The 17718-nt window shown below is 34.0% G+C and overlaps 1 pseudogene; it reads right to left on the bottom strand.

Annotated features, from left to right (window-relative positions):
- Positions 1-16378: 16378 nt before the first annotated feature.
- LOC136321197 (small nucleolar RNA SNORA28) lies at positions 16379-16510 on the bottom strand (annotated as a pseudogene).
- Positions 16511-17718: the final 1208 nt, after the last annotated feature.

The raw sequence follows: 17718 nt of genomic DNA, 5'->3' as shown, positions 1-17718 counted from the left end.
AGTCTGTTTTACTTCTTCTCTGTTCTGAATGGCGCTTTTACTGTTCGCATGTTGTGTTGACCTGCAACTACTGCAGGCCACCCCCATAAGCTGATGCAGCAGCCTTCTGCAGCCTCTTCACCAGCTGTGCTCTATAGTTCTTGATCAGTGTTTTCTCCCACATTCACTAATATTTCTTTCCAGGATATTATTTCCCCAACCACTCCAAAAATTGTGTAAGACTTAAATTCTCTAATATACTAATAATTCTTCCCATTTAGTGGCTCTACTTTTTTCATCTAACCATACGGACATCTTTGGTGATGAAAGGTGAACCAAGACAGAGTAAATTCTAACTAGAGTTGCTAACCTGCCTTTTCTCATTTGTGTGTGCTCAAAGTTAAATTATATTCCTCAGACTCCTCCAAAGTTTGGTGGGGATATGCTTGCCGGATCCTTTAAAAGCTTCTCTATTATCTCAAATAATTTTACCTCATTCTTCTGCTGGCTGAATGCAAAGAGTCCAGTGAAGGAAGCCTGAACCAATAGGAGAAAGGAGCCTTGGTTTCCGAATGATAACATGGAGTAGAGTCTGCCCTTCCTTCAGTGTATACTGCTCTTTATTTGAATGAGAAACAAACTTTATTTAGATAAAGGTTTGTGATTTAGAAGTGTTTGTAATAGCAATCACCTACCTTGACTAGAAGGTTTGGAATAAAAGAGTAAGATTCTAAAGATATTTCTGAAGTTAAAGGAGTAGACAATCTCCTGTAGAGAGCAGAAAAAAGAAAAAATATATAATTAAAAGAGTTTTCCAATTAGCTTGATAAAATAGTTGGTAAGTGTTTAAATATATAAAGACACCTTCAGTCCTCATCATACCTGGTGTTGTCTGAATAGGCTGGAGCTCCTAGTGTCTCAGGATAGACTCATTAGCATATTTTATAATTCATAATAAATATTGCTACCAATTTTATGTGTGCTATAGTGTAAATAAAAATGAGAAGTATCACCTAAGGGGTGTATCTACACTTGGTAAATTAAAAAAAGAGAAAAAAATTCCAGTATATTATAGCAAGGAGGTTATAATGAAGAAAAAGCATATGAATGAAAGAAAAGAAGTTAAAGGTTTCCTTATATGTGGAGTGTGGTGGTTTTACATTCTGAACAATAAATATGAAGTCTGTATTTCATTGAAAGAAAAGTATTTTTAGAAAATGTTATTAACAGAGAACACACTCAATAAAGAACCAAGAAACTATTAAAAATAATAAAAGAATATTAATAATGTTGCGAGAAATAACAAAAGACTAAAAATCAATAGAATGTTTCCACACAAGAAATAACCCACCAGGAAATATAATAGAAAATAAAATAAAACTCATAGAAACAAAAAGAAAACATAATTACTTTTCTATGAACATATATAAAAATATCACGTACATGTACTGAATTATGTAACATTACAAATATGGTAAATATGATTTTTAAAATGCATATATTTCATACAATTCTTCTTATAACTTAAGTTATGTGATAAAAAGAATTAAATGTAAACTATGTAAATTAAAGTTCACAATTAAGGCCCATATTTTTTAATAGAATAAAAATTAAGATTCTGTCTACCAAATTTAAGAAATTTTGATGAATATAATGTGATAAAAATAAAATTTGTAATAAAAATATTGTACTGGAACTGAAATATAATAGACAAAACAAAACAGTCCCCAAATTGGCCCCAAAATGTAACCAGAAAATGAAAACTGATCATTGTTGCATAGCAAGTTAGTAGGACCAGCAATGATGATACTAAATAACTAGATCACTATATGGAGATAAATTGAAATATCACTAGTAAATTCCCTATGATAAAGCCTAAGTAATAATGGAATTTTGAATGATATACCCCAAATTTAATAAAAAGATATGACCTAGGGTCATTACAATGTATATTTCTTGTAATGAGACCCATAAAACGCAAGCAACAAGAAAAAATAAAGGTACTATGTTCCGTAAAGAACAACCTAACCAAAATTAATTGATGAATTACAAATCCTAATGAGTTAGATGCACTATCTAAAGACCACAAAGCATAATTCTTTAACCTCACAATAATGAAAAAATAGAAAGAGGAGAAAACAGTGTCTGTTTGTGTTTGGAAGAGGCAAAGAGGGATAGCAGTAAGATAAAAAATTTTAAACCAATAAATTTGTATAAAATATATAAATTGACAATACACAGAGTGAAAATTTAAAATGAATAAAATTATAATTTAATAATGAATTATACTATATTTTAATACTAATGAATACTATTATAAATAATAAATTATATTAGAATTCAATAATGAATACAAATCAACCTCATCATAATCAGAATAATATATTTCTAGCAGATTGCGTCATCTTATACCCTTAAAACTCTGATAAGTCAAGAGAAAGTCACCCTTTTCAGCACCCTGTGTATTAATGGAGCCTATTCATTTTTATAAATATAATATACATAAACTTGTAATTCATATTTATGCATATTGTACCTTCTAATTGTTCACCCTTTGTGTCAGTCCCCTCAGTGTTGCTGCAAGTTGTGTCTGGTCACAGGTCTGGAACAACTGAAAGATAGTGGTAGGTTTGAGGATGATCAGCAGGCAAATACCTCAGGTGACGCTATTAGAATGTCTTTAGGTAGAGCAGAAGGTGATGGTGTTTCTATGGAAAAAGCAGCACAGAGAAACTGACATCAAGAATACCTACAAAACAATCAAGGGGGGGGGGTAAAGTACAGCATGGGAATATAGTCAATAATATTATAATAACTATGTGTGTGGTACCAGATGGGGAATGAAAATATCAGCGGATAACACTTCATAAACTATATAATTATACAACCATTAGGTTATACACCTGAAACTAATACAAAATAATATAGAATGTAAACTGTAAGTAAAAATAAAAATTAAGTATGATACAAATGTGAATAAGAACAAATTGAAAAAGACAAATAAATACTTATAAGCTGTCTAATTATCTCAGAGCAGTTGGAATGCTGAAGAAAAGTGTACACATTTGGGGTTTGGCATCTGTAGAATCTTGTATCTGGACAGAAGACATCTCAATTTTAATTTAAAAAATTTTTTTTTATTTATTCATTTTTAGAGAGGGAGAGAGACAGAGGAAGGAGAGAGAGACGGGGGGGGGGGGTGCAGGGGGAGGAGCTGGAAGCATCAACTCCCATATGTGCCTTGACCAGGCAAGCCCAGGGTTTCGAACTGGCGACCTCAGCATTTCCAGGTCGACGCTTTATCCACTGCGCCACCACAGGTCAGGCTCAATTTTAATTTTAAAAAAAGGAAGTAACAAACAAACAAACAAACAAAAAATACCTAGAAGAATAGATGGTAAACTAGGAACAAAAAACCATATGAGGTTAGTAATTTAATGTTGAACTTATCTTTATTTTTTTCTTTTGTATCTTATTTTATCTTTTGAAAAAAAGCAATAATTTTTATTAAATATAAAATTTAAACTTTTAGTATTTTAAATTTTTAATATTTTCCATTGGATGGTTTCTTTAATTAATCCTTTGGAAAAGTAACATTATAAAATAGTATCATTTTGAATATTATATATGTATTAAAAGCAATTTAGACATAATGACCACTGAACAATTGTGCATTTTAATTTAAAATTTAAATGCTTAAGTATCTTAATAAAAATAATTTCTCAAAAAAGATGTCATATTTCACAAAGAATATTAACTTCTTTTACCTCATTTGATTCTAAAAATAATACAGAAATGTGGCAAGTGAAAGCCATTACAAGGTTTATTATCTATATTGCCTCAAATTCAATAAACTTGAGTCAAAAATTAATACTTTTGTGTGTGTATGTGTGTGTGTGTGTGTGTGTGTGTGTGTGAGAGAGAGAGAGAGAGAGAGAGAGAGAGAGAGAGAGCCAGATAGGGACAGACAGACAAGAAGGAAAGAGAAGTATCAATTCCTCATTACGGCACCTTAGCTGTTCATTGATTGCTTTCTCATATGTGCCTTGACCCCGGGGAAGGGGGGGCTACAGCAGAGCGAGTAACCCCTTGCTCAAGTCAGGAATCTTGGGCTCAAGCGGGTGAGCTGTGCTCAAACCAGATGAGCCCGTGCTCAAGCTGGTGACATTGGGGTTTTGAACCTGGGTCCTTTGGGTCCCATTCTAATGCTCTATCCACTGCGCCACCACCATGTCAAGCTAAGTTAATTTCTATATATGTCAAGAGAGACAAAACTTGGCTGAGTTCTCACCTCTATTAATTTATAGGGATTTGTTTTGTTTTGTTTTATTATTATAATATTTTTTTGCTATTTAAAATTTTTTTTTAGTTTTTCATGTTTGTGCTATTCTTTTGTAATTTTTCTAAGCAATTTTCTTGTCATCATTTTTTTTACATTTGAGTTATTTTCACCAAAAAAGTATTTTGCCAAGTAAAAGCAATTTTTCCTGCCAAAGGAAAATTTCTTAAGACAATTTGAAAGTCTTAGCAGCGGTAGAATATATCTTTCTACTTTTTACAAGATAAATCTAATATGATTCTTTTATACACTTTACTTCTCTCACATACTGACCTTAGAAGAATCCCTGCATGCTGTTTGTGTTCCTAATTAAGGGGGTGGAAGAGGAGTGGAGAAGCATATATACATGCTTAGTGCCTAGATGACAAGGATAACAGTAACTGCAATGTTTATATCTGTCTTCTCAATTTGTTCATAATATTACCTGTGGACTTATTTTATATCTAGTAATTTGACCCATTTATTTTTTTAAAGATTTTTTTTATTATTTATTCATTATAGAGAGGAGGGAGAGAGAGAGAGAGAAGGGGGAGGAGCAAGAAGCATCAACTCCCATATGTGCCTTGACCAGGAAAGCCCAGGGTTTTGAACCGGCAACCTCAACATTTCCAGGTTGACGCTTTATCCACTGCGCCACCACAGGTCAGGCATAATTTGACCCATTTAAATGTGTAAACCTCAAAGCCTTGTTGCTCATTGCATTCCTTAAATTCCTTAAATGGAATATAAATTTACACTCTGAAATATGTAATTAGAAATTTAAGAGATGATAGCATTTTTAAGTAAATCAACACTGTGTCATAAAAAATTTTATTTAATCTGCTAATTGCTTAAATTTTCTTTACTGTAATACTATTAAATGCAGATTTAACTTTAAAACATTAATAATGTTGATGTAAGAAAGTCCAAACTTATAGAAAAATTTTATAAGTTTATTAGAGTTTATTTGAGCCAAACAGAAGACATACCCAGAAGCAAGATCTCAACAGGGTTAGAAAAATGTTATTCAAAATGATGGTTTATAGTTTCTTTCATAGATCTGGAATTAAGAAGGGAACACAAAGAAGATTACATGAATGTTAGAGAAAGCGAGACAGAGAAATCTTTATGATTGTATTAAATATAGTTAAAAAGATTACATGCTCTCTTCATGGTGGTTCTGGCTTCCAAGGATCTGAAAAGAAGGCATTTCGAAGGTGTGTTAAACCTAAATGCACAAAACAATAAACAGGGCTTACTTAAGGCAAAGATAACTTTTTACCCACCATGTATAGCCCAGTTAGAATTTTATGATTATATCATCCTGTGAGGTTACTTTTGGTTACATTAATTGAAAAGCCAACCTCATACCTCCACCCCCACTTTTTTCCAAAATAACCACTTTAAAATAGATATTCCAAATTCAGAATTCTAAAATATATATTCAATCTAATTCAACAAACAAGAATCAATCATATGCCTGGAACTGTTCTAATTCCCACATATACAGAGAAATTTAATGTCATGATAATATCATCAGTCTCCTCTATCAAAACAGGGGTTCAGCCTGATATTTTGAAGTCTGGAATTACAAAATAATTCATCTTATCTTGCTAGATACTGGTGATCAACTAAATAAATCTATATTACCTAAAAAAAACAAACCTAAAACTGTTTATTCACTTGACAAGATGTATTATAGGAGAATTCAGGAGTAGCAACTGGAAGATTTCAGTCTCCAGGCAAGTCATCTTACACTAGGTGAGGTTGTACAGCCTAGGTAATGAGGGCATTATTCCAGGTGAACCCTCAATGAAATATACTTTATATTGGGTCTTCCTCTCTCTCTCTGGTGCTAGAAGTCTGGATAGTTTCCTTAGCACCAAACCACTGATTCTTTTACTAATTCTTAAGGATTTAAAAAGCATAGGTTCAATAATATAGAATTAAATACTCAATTAAATACTTATTTTTTCATTTTCAGAAATGGTTATGAGTGAAAACTTGAATTGATTTTCATGAGTAAACATGGAGATAACTCCATAATATGTTATATTTTTCTTTTAAATAATCATTATCTTTATTAATTTTGATATGTTACCATTTAAATTTCATTATAGGCAGCTGATAATTGGTCAAGTTTTATATAAGACATTGATTTCAACAAAAACAGACTTTTATAACTATCATACAAAGAGAACCAAAAAAAAAAAAAAAACAACAAAGAGAACCTAAAAATACATTGAAGGACAGATTTTAAGAAAAGTTCTTAAACACAATTCCACAGTTATTTTTTTTAGCATATTATAAATTATTTTACCCTTTTTACTTATATATTAGATAAATAAGCTTTATAGAATATTGCCATATTTTTTTAACAAAACAAACATACAATTGTGGGGTTGTTTTGCCCCAAATAAAATTGCAATATTTGGAGAAATGTTATCTCATTTCTGCATGCTAAATTTATACCTTCAGAATTATGTAGCACTCAATTAAAAATTATTTTTAAAAATGGTTAACTTATAGCTCCTTTTTCTCTCATAATCAATAAACCAGTCCAGGTCTTTTCTCTCTAATAATCAGTTCCTCAAAACTGTTCCTTATATTCCACAGAGTATATACATTTGAAGTTATATGCCCAACATTCCTCAAATTGTAATAAAAAAGGTATTGCTCAACTTTTATACTGGAAACATTATAAACACTATCAGATGTATGATATCTAATCTATTAAAAATAATTTTATTGCTTTGAATTTGCAAACTGCTTGTACATTTTTTAAAACAATATATAAATAAAATAAATTTATTTGACCATTTGCTTTTTTAAATGTTAGAATCCATATTCTGAGTAAAATTATTATATAACAATAATAGTGGGCATATTTTTCTTTTTTAACTTATTTCAAGTAGATATATGTACATGTTATAAAAGTATAGACAATATTATATTTTATCAGCAAATGGAATGCATATTGCATTATATTTACTAACAATTTTTATAAATTATTTTATAAAAATAAAGATTTGAACAATAAAAATGTTTTAGTTGTAGTATTTGAAACAAAACAATGTACTTTTTAAATTTCTCCTTTGAGGTATAAAACAGAAAAAAGCCATCTACTATGCAGAAAGTAATACTTTAGTTAAAAAATCACAAGTTGTTTGACTTGGAAAAAAATTTTTTCTTTTAATTTAAAATGTAATTGATATATTAGTTTTAAGTGTACAACTTTCCCCCAATTTATTATCAGAATTCACTCCAATGAGTAATGAGTAATCATCATTAGGTTTTTGTTTGTTTTTTTAATTTAGAAGTAAAGTTATTGCATTTTGTGGCCATTGTTGAATACAGATTTGTTATGATCAAATATTTTGCCAATTATAATTTTAATTATGAGAAATAATTCAAATTAGGCCTAAGGCATCTTGGACGCATTCCATAAAAATGAGAGTTAATAAAACTTAAACTTCTGCCCTGGCCGGTTGGCTCAGTGGTAGAGCATCGGCCTGGTGTGTGGAAGTCCCGGGTTCAATTCCCAGCCAGGGCACACAGGAGAAGTGCCCATCTGCTTCTCCACCCCTCCCCCCTCTCCTTCCTCTCTGTCTCTCTCTTCCCCTCCCGCAGCCAAGGCTCCATTGGAGCAAAGTTGGCCCGGGTGCTAAGGATGGCTCCATGGCCTCTGCCTCAGGTGCTAGAGTGGCTCTGGTCACAACAGAGCAATGCCCCAGATGGGCAAAGCATCGCCCCCTGGTGGGCGTGCCAAGTGGATCCCATTCGGGCGCATGCGGGAGTCTGTCTGACTGTCTCCCCGTTTCCAGTTTCAGAAAAATACAAAAACAAAAAAACAAAACTTAAACTTCTTAGTCTCTTCCAAATTGATGGGAAATATAGAGGTGGATTATAATGAATGGGTGAGATAAAGATAAATATACAGGGAAAGAGAAAAATGTGTGTGAGGGCCCTGTGGGGAAGGCAGTATGGTATGTTCAAGGAACTAAAGCAAACCTGTGTGACTGCAGTAGAGGAAGCTTGGGAGAAGGTGAACATTAAATTTATTAAGGTTTATAACAGTGCTTTATAACCTGGCAAAGAGTATATAAATACTGACATATATAGAATATGTAAATATAGCTAGCACTCGACTTATGACCATGATTGGTTCCGACAGGCTGGTCGTAAGTTGAGTAGGCTATATGTACAGTACTGTGAAATGATGTTATGAAAATCTTTAAGTCATATTTTATCATAATTTTCTTTCATTATTGTTATATATCATCATTTTATGCCATTTCTATCATCTCTACACCATTTTGTTTCTTATTTTTACATTTGTCAGGTTTAAGTAAAACACTGCATTACCAGTACAACTGGTTTAATATTTGCAAAGACAATTTGAGAGGGGTTTGATGAAAAATATCCAAGACACAAAACACAAATTGCTGTACCGAGTCTGGGATAACAGTTGAAATGGTGCACAAGGAGATCGTATTGCTGCCGGAAGTGGTCTGCACTGTCCTATGCCCAGCTAGGCAACACTTGTGCTGCCAGATGCAGAGCAGTCGTGGCTAGCAATTGTGGCCGTAAAGTCAAATGGTTGTAAGTTGCACAGGTCGTAAGTTGGTCAATATTTGTATAAAGCACTGTTATATTATTAATTAGTAATATAATATGAATTAGAGAAAATGTCAGTGGGATGATTATGGCCCAGGAAGTATAGGGCTATATAGGTCATTTTGAGGAGTTCTATCTTTATTTTAAAGCAAATGTAATTTTATAAAGCTTCAAATTAGATGGGTAGAGATAAGGGTGGGGCAAATGAATGCAAGCAGATCTGTATTTCAGCAAGATTACTGTGGCTATGCCTAGAAAATATTTCAGAGAAGATCGTAAGAGAGGCTATGCAGCAAAACAGGCAGGAATGGTGGTGGTTTTGACAGAGGCTGGTACTGAGATGATGAGATGACGGAGAATAAACTGATTTGAGAGAAGGAAAATATCAGGAATTCAAGAAGTCAGTGTCTATGATGACTTAGATTTTTAATTTACATAACTAGACAATTGATAAAAGCCATAAGAAATGCAGATTTAGATAGAAGGAAGGTGAATTTAGTCTTGCTTCTTCTATCAAAAGTAGTTTTCAGACATTACAAGAGATAAGCCAAATAGAGTACTGTGAGGTTTAGACCTGCACAGTCCAATCAGTTACCACTAGCCACGTGTAACTATTTAAAAAATGATAAAAATTCAGTCTCGGCCATGGCCGTTTGGCTCAGTGGTAGAGCGTCGGCCAGGCATGCAGGAGTCCCGGGTTCGATTCCCGGCCAGGGCACACAGGAGAAGCGCCCATCTACTTCTCCACCTCTCCCCCTCTCCTTCCTCTGTCTCTGTCTTCCCCTCCCGCAGCCGAGGCTCCATTGGAGCAAAGTTGGCCCAGGCACCGAGAATGGCTCTGTGGCCTCTGCCTCAGGCACTAGAATGGCTCTGATTGCAGCAGAGCAACACCCCAGATGGGCAGAGCATCGCCCCCTGGTGGGTGTGCCGGGTGGATCCTGGTCTGGCTAATGCGGGAGTCTGACTGCCTCCCCGTTTCCAACTTCAGAAAAAAAAATTCAGTCTCACTAGCCACATTTCAAGTGGCTATTGTTTTGGGCATTACAGATAAAAGAACATTTTCAAGATAATAGAACATTGTGTAGAGCTGAATCTGTATAGGTAGAAAACCCTATTGGTGACTTGTCTGTGAACAGGTGTAAACATTAGATAAAGAGTAATAGGAAGCTGTAACTTGCAGAGCACCATCCTTTAATAAGAAGATAATGAGTAGACACATAAGCATGAAGGCTATGAAAAGTTGCATTGTTAAATTAGAGGGAAGAGAAAACTTCAGAGTATAGTAAGTTATGAGCAGGTCTGAGTACTACTGAGAAGCTAAGTAATATGACAGAGTCAATATCTTCACTGGGTTCAGTAACAGAAGCCTTTGAAAGGAGACATCCTACTTTCAGAGGGCTGTTAGAGTGAAAGCCAGAAAGGAGTGGTTTGAAGAACCAGTGGGACCTAGGAGAATGAGCACAACATTATGGATAAGTCTTGAATGCTTGGTAGTGAAAAAAAGTGAGAGAATGTAGTATCTGCAAGGCCATGGGAGGTAAGGTGGGAGATCTATCAATTAGTCATCTTTGTATCAGTGCTCTATCAATCTTACTTTTTTAACTTTTAAAAAGAATAAAATGAAGTTAACTTGAAGGAGAATTATCTTGCTGAGAGAGGAAGAAGATAAATATACAAGAGTAGGAAAAAATAGAGTATAAAGTCCTGAGGAAAGGAAGAAATATAAGACACAGCAAAATATGGAAAGATTATCCTGATATAGATTCATATAGTTTACCAAAGTTTCTGTGATTGGAACACCATTTGAATCATCTTTCAATTCTTTGGGCTTTTTTTTTTCCTGTTATGAAGCAATTCAAACATCTGGTTTCTAAACACATGAAATATATTTTACTTACAGGTTTGTTTGTCTCCATGCTTGCCTGTTGATTATATTTGTTCTTCCATAACAATTTCAGCTAAATGAGGCAATGAAGATCAGTTAATACATGCAAGACTTCTCTTCATTTCTCCCACATAGCAGTTATATGCCAAATGTTAACTCCTTTTCCTCTCTTATGGAATGGAACACTGTTAATAACTTAGATTTAATGAGTACATGGTCAGATTGGTGTTTTAAGTAATTTCTTTCTTAGTTTAACAGAGAACATATCTAAACCCCCCTACAAACACACACACACACACACACACACACACACACACACAAACTAGACAAGAGTTAGTGAGGATACTAGTAAGCAACTGCAATGAACCAAAAGAGAAATGACAAAAGCCCGTGTTATCAGGAATGGGAATAAGGAATCTTAAGACAATAAACAAGAATACCAAAAACAGAATGGGCTATTGAATTAACTAGAACAGAAAGAATTCCAGTGGCTTTCTGACCGTTAAACTTTTAAAATAACTTAGTCTGAGATTTAATATTAATAACAGAATTATAATATATGCTTGTTCTGTATAGTGTTTGTATACATTAATATATTATAGATACATAGTATATATCTAATATAAATATTTAACTACATTTATAACTATACTTATGTATGTATTAAACAAATTTGTATCAAACTATACTAAATTTTCATTTCAAAAATGTTCTGTCTTGCCTGACCAGGCGGTGGCACAGTGAATAGAGCTTCGGACTGGGATACGGAAGACCCAGGTTCAAGACCCTGAGGTCGCCAACTTGAGCATGGGCTCATCTGGTTTGAGCAAAAGCTCACCAGCTTGAGCCCAAGGTTACTCGGTCTGCTTAAGGCCCGCAGTCAAGACACATATGAAAAAGCAATCAATGAACAACTAAGGTGTTGCAATGCGCAACAAAAAACTAATGATTGATACTTCTCACCTCTCCGTTCCTGTCTGTCTGTCCCCGTCTATCCCTCTCTCTGACTCTCTCTCTGTCTCTGTAAAAAAATAAAAATAAAACAACAAAAAAAATAAAAAAAAGGATAAGATGTAAATTTTAGAAAAAAAATGTTCAGTCTTTTTATTTTTTATTTTTTTAATTTTTTCCTTCTTGTATTTTTCTGAAGTTGGAAACAGGGAGGCAGTCAGACTCCCGCATGCGCCCGACTGGGATTCACCTGGCACGCCCACCAGAGGGCAATGTTCTGCCCATCTTGGGGCATCGCTCTGCCGCAATCAGAGCCATTCCAGTGCCTGAGGCAGAGGCCACAGAGCCATCCTCAGTGCCTGGGCAATCGCTGCTCCAATGGAGCCTTGGCTGCGGGAGGGGAAGAGAGAGACAGAGAGGAAGGAGAGGGGGAGGTGTGGAGAAACAGATGGGCACTTCTCCTGTGTACCCTGGCTGGGAATCAAACCCGGGACTCCCACACGCCAGGCCGACACTCTACCACTGAGCCAGCCGGCCAGGGCCCCTTTTTATTTTTTTATTTTAGGATTACATTGGTTAATAAAATTACAATATAAACCAGGGATTGGGAACCTTTTTGGCTGAGAGAGCCATGAACGCCACATATTTTAAAATGTAATTCCATGAAAGCCATACAACAAACGACCGTGTACGTTACACATTATCCAATAAAAATTTGACATTGTCCCAGAGGACAGCTGTGATTGGCTCCAGCCACCCACAACCATGAACATGAGTGGTAGGAAATGAATGGATTGTAAAACATGAGAATGTTTTATATTTTTAACATTATTATTTTTTTTATTAAAGATTTGTCTGCGATGCAGCCATCAAAAGAGCCACATCTGGCTCGCGAGCCATAGATTCCCTACTCCTGATATAAACGTTTCAAGTATACAGTTAAATAATACAGCATCTGTAAATTGTATTGTGTGTTCATCATCCAAAATCTAATCTCTTTCTGTCACTGTTTATCTTCCATTTACCCTCTTCTACTTGACCCCACCCTTCTTTCTCTCTGGTGATAACCATACTATTGTCTATGTCTATCAGTTGTTTATTTTTGTTTTTGTTTTTTGCTTAATGTCTTCACCTTTTTTAACCAGCCCTCCAGCCCCACTTCCCTCTGACAACTGTCAATCTGTTCTTTGTATCTATGAGTTTGCTTCTATTATCTTTGTTTATTTTGTTTATTAGATTTTACATAAATGAAATCATAAGGCATTTGTCTTTCTCTGACTGGCTTATTTTACTTAGCATAATTCCATGTCCATCCATACTGTCGCTAAAGAGAAGATGTTCTTCTTTTTTACAGCTGACCAGTATTGCATTGTGTAAATGTAATACAGCTATTTTATCCACACTAATGGGCACCTGAACTGTTTCCAAATCTGGGCTATTGTAAATAGCACTACAGAGAGCATAGAGGTGCATATGTTCTTTTGAGTTAGTGTTTTGGGTTTCTTGGGATAAATTCCCAAAAGTGGAAAAACTTAGTCATAAACCAGCTCAATTTTTAATTTTTTGAGGAAACGTGATACTGCTTTCCACAGTGGCTGCGCCACTCTTCATTGCCCCCAAAGGTGCACCAGGTTTCCTTTTCTCCACATCCTAACCAACATAGTTATTTGTTGATTTATTGCTGATAAACATTCTGACAGGTGTGAGGTGATATGTCATTGTGGTTTTAGTGTGCACTTCTCTGAAGATTAATGACATCGAGCATCTTTTCACATGTCTAGTCTTTTTAAATTAATTTTTCTTTTACTTGGTTTTAATTTTCTTCATATATATTCAGAAATCAGTACATGAACCAGGTAGACAGATTTTAACTAAGTACAAAATATTTCAGACATTTAGTGAACTTAGTCTAGCTAAATAGTGATTATTATAGATGAAGCTTTATGCTTGGCTTTATTATGTTTTAGAACATGAGATAAAATTATAGATAGCACTGAAAACTCAGGAATATTTTATATCAATGACAATTTAATAATCTAGTATGTATACATAGGTCTCAGCATATTGTGTTTTTCAAAAGAAAAATGTTATGTCCTCTCTTGATTTACATGCTCTACTAAGGGTTAAATAAATCTTACATTATTTCTTTGCTTTCTACATGCTCTGCTAATCATATAAAGCTTAGTCTTGATTCCTTATCTAGCTTTCAATTTGTATGTACAACTAAAAGTCTCCATTTAACTGCATTTTTACTATTGTTATTTTAACAGCCTTGAATATTTTTACAACAAAAGTGTTATTTATGTCCATTTCTTAGCTTGGATTGTGTCCTTATAATGTCACCTGTTACATAGTCCAGAAACTTGGGAATCATCCTGAATTAAACTTTCATCCTTACTCTTTTTTTTCTTTGTTTTTGTCAGCAGTTCTGATTAACTTAATTTTGTGTTCTATGATAATTTTGTCCTACTCCACTCAATTTAGTGACATTTCCTTTAATAACAAGAAGAGAATTGTTAATGGAGTTGAAAATTTGTGTAAAATGATTTTCTACTATTGAGGCTATGCTTATTTTCAGTCATGCATATGTTAAAACACCCATAGCTTATAACAGGGGTCCCCAAACTTTTCACACAGGGGGCCAGTTCACTGTCCCTCAGACCGTTGGAGGGCCAGACTATAAAAAAACTATGAACAAATCCCTATGCATACTGCACATACCTTATTTTAAAGTAAAAAAAAACAAAATGAGAACAAATATAATATTTAAAATAAAGAACAAGTAAATTTAAATCAACAAACTGACTGGTATTTCAATGGGAACTATGATCCTCTCACTGACCACCAATGAAAGAGGCACCCCTTCCAGAAGTACAATGGGGGCCGGACAAATGGCCTCAGGGTGCAGCATGCGGCCCGTGGGCTGTAGTTTGGGAACTCCTGGCTTATAGCATGTTCTGAAGAATTTGTGCCCAGAAATGGAGTCCTTCCTGTGCTCCCCTCTCACTGTGTGTGTGCACTCTCATCTCCCCCAAGGCTGTAACAGAATAATTGTAATTATTTACAATTGCGATGCAGAAATAACTTTCAAGTTGGTTCTGAACTGGAATCATATTTCAATTGCATGAATTCTGTCATCTAATTCACTTAGCTACAACTTTTAAGAATGAAATTAAAAGAAAAACAGGTTTTAATATTAAATTTAACCTTTATTTTTTTCTTTAAAATTTAGCCCAGAAATTCTAAAATGAATTTGTGCTGGCCAGGAGTACAGTTGCAAGTAGGAAAAAAAAAACCCAAAACTCAACTAAATTATAGAGATCATTGATTAGGGTACCTCAGAACACCATGTAGCAAACTGATCCAACACCACTGATAGAATCAAAGTTTCATCCCTCTGTATCCATATATCTTTTGTCTTTATTTCCCTGCTATTTGACTTAATTCTTAACCATAATAGATTTCTGTATGACTGTGGAAACACTTCTCTAGAACTCTGGATTTATATTTTACAGGCATTAGAAAAATATTTTCCTATCATTCATATTTAGCAATATGCTCAGAAGATTTTTACCTAACTTAGCCCCTATGCCCACAATGATAGACTAATTAATAGGGCTAGATGTGTAAATTTTGTTACAAGAAGAATAGAAAGGGCAGACACAATTAGCATCAACTGTGGTAATTAAAATAAATACATTTTATTCCAAAAATATATTCAGCATATTTTATAGTCTTTGATTTTTTAATTTTCCTTGACACATATTTAGAAATGTGCTTGATTCTAACATTATAAAAGAAAAAGTATCTTTTAACTCTGATTCTTGATATAATTCATTCTACTGCTTAAGGAAATAGCAGGAAAGAAAAAAATCACCTTAGTCTTTGTTATTCTTCCCATAGTGACTGGAGATAGAGCTCAATATGAACGAAGACACACTGAATGATGCTAAAGTCACTACAACATAATGTTTAAAGATACAAGCTGAAAAGTGAAGAAGACCTTATTTACAATGCCAGCTTCTCCACAAACTATCTGGTTATACTTCGGAAATAATTTTAAAAGTATTCAGAGGTTCTTCTATGTAAAAATGTATTCTAAATACTTTGGATATACAAGAACTAAGGGTTAACTTGTCCAAGATAGATTCTCTGCAAGTTGATCTACAAAAGTCAATGGAAGCCAGCCACTGGTTCCAACTCTTACTAAACCAACCCTGGATGAGGCTGAGATGGAAGATCCTGGAGTGGCCCGGAATGTTACAGATACAAGCACAAAGCTTAGAATCCTCCTCCGATCACACCGTAACGGCTCCCCTTAATGCTAGTATTTCTCTAGCTGTAGATGCTGATCTGGAATTTCTAGACTGGAACCACAGTCCTGCCCATTGGTATGCTGTTCAGTCCCAGTTCTTAATCAGGCCAGGGAGGGAACAATGATATTTTAATTATAAATTTTAAGTAGCCCTACAGGCAAGGTTACAGTTCATCTCCGAGAGTCAGCAACTGGTCTTGCTCTATTCTTGGGCTCCAACCTAGAACATAATGAATAACAGGAAGTCCATACTTCTGCCACTGATTTGATCTCACTGTTTCCCATAGAATCATTGTTTTTGTTTTTGTTTTACATTGTCTAAGTCTATATAAAGGTTTGTCTCATGGAGGAGAGAGTACCTGAATAGGTTAGACTTTGTTAGTATAGCAAGCTCAAATTGTGTCAGACATAGAATCATTGTTTTATCAGCCTTAATGTGTATATTTTCTGACGTTTTGACTTTGTTAGCTTAATACTATATTCACAATTGTTACTTTCATTTTTTATAATACTTTTCTACATATAAACTCACAACTCAAAATTATAGCTTATTACCATGGCTTTAAACAAACTTTTACTTCTGATTATCGTTTCTTTTCACTTAGTAAACCTCATTCCTTAGAATCTAAGGCTGGTGTCACTTTCCCTTTATGTTTTATTTTATTTGCATGACAAAAATAAATAGAGATAGTTACTGTCCTTTGAAACTGTTATGTAGTCCTTATGTATTTCTAGAGAAGAATATAAACATTATATTTTAAATTATTTGTTTGCAAATTCTGCCTTGCCATGCAAAGACTGTTTTTCTAGGGCAGGCAACACTCATCTTTATATCCCTATCTCTTAGCAGCAAGACTGAACTAGAACAGACGTTGATAAATTTGTGAAAATTGAAACCTGCGTGAAAATGCCACTCTAAATATTACCTAAATATTTAGATAATAAAGTTCAAAGCTATATTTTGAATGAAAATGATGCCACCATCTGGCTCATCTCAAAGAAAAAGATTTACAAAAGTAATCTCTCAGACTATTGATTACAAAGCCAAAATGTATTTAGTAACTGAGAGAAATAAAAAACTTTACCAGTAATATATCCTTAAAATGTCACTCATAATTTCAGTGTTATTAGAAATCTTGAACAACAAACTGGTAAATTTCCATGTCATCTTTTATTGAGAACAAATAGCTAGTAAATTTTCATGACATCTCTTGTTGATGGAACACCGCAGTATATTGAGCAAATAGCCTTACTTTGTCAAAATCTGACTCATTAGTTCAAAAAAGTATCTATTATTCCATCACTTGTATTGTTTATCTAGGTATGTAATTGTATCTTAAAGAAAATGAAAGCTAATTATAAGAAATATTCATAAAGTATGAAAAGATGCTAAGAAATCTGGGTTTACAAAAAATAAAAAGGTGTAAAGAAAAAGATATCAAAGCAGACATCTTCAAAACTCTACTGATAAAGCAGGAAAGAAATGAGAAGAGACAGTTACCTCTGTGTGTAGTATTGCCCAAAGCTAAGAAAAAACTAACCCATTTTTGAGATTTAATTTTAAAGCTCAAAACTGTAAAATACAAACTATTATACATAAGAAAAATATATCTTTTAATATCTATCATTGTACATTTTTTACCTTAATTTTTA

The sequence above is a fragment of the Saccopteryx bilineata genome, chromosome 1 (assembly GCF_036850765.1).
Source record: "Saccopteryx bilineata isolate mSacBil1 chromosome 1, mSacBil1_pri_phased_curated, whole genome shotgun sequence".
Taxonomy (NCBI): Eukaryota; Metazoa; Chordata; class Mammalia; order Chiroptera; family Emballonuridae; genus Saccopteryx; species Saccopteryx bilineata.
Note: the sequence above shows the minus strand (reverse complement) of the source record. Positions and strands in the feature narration are given on the sequence as shown.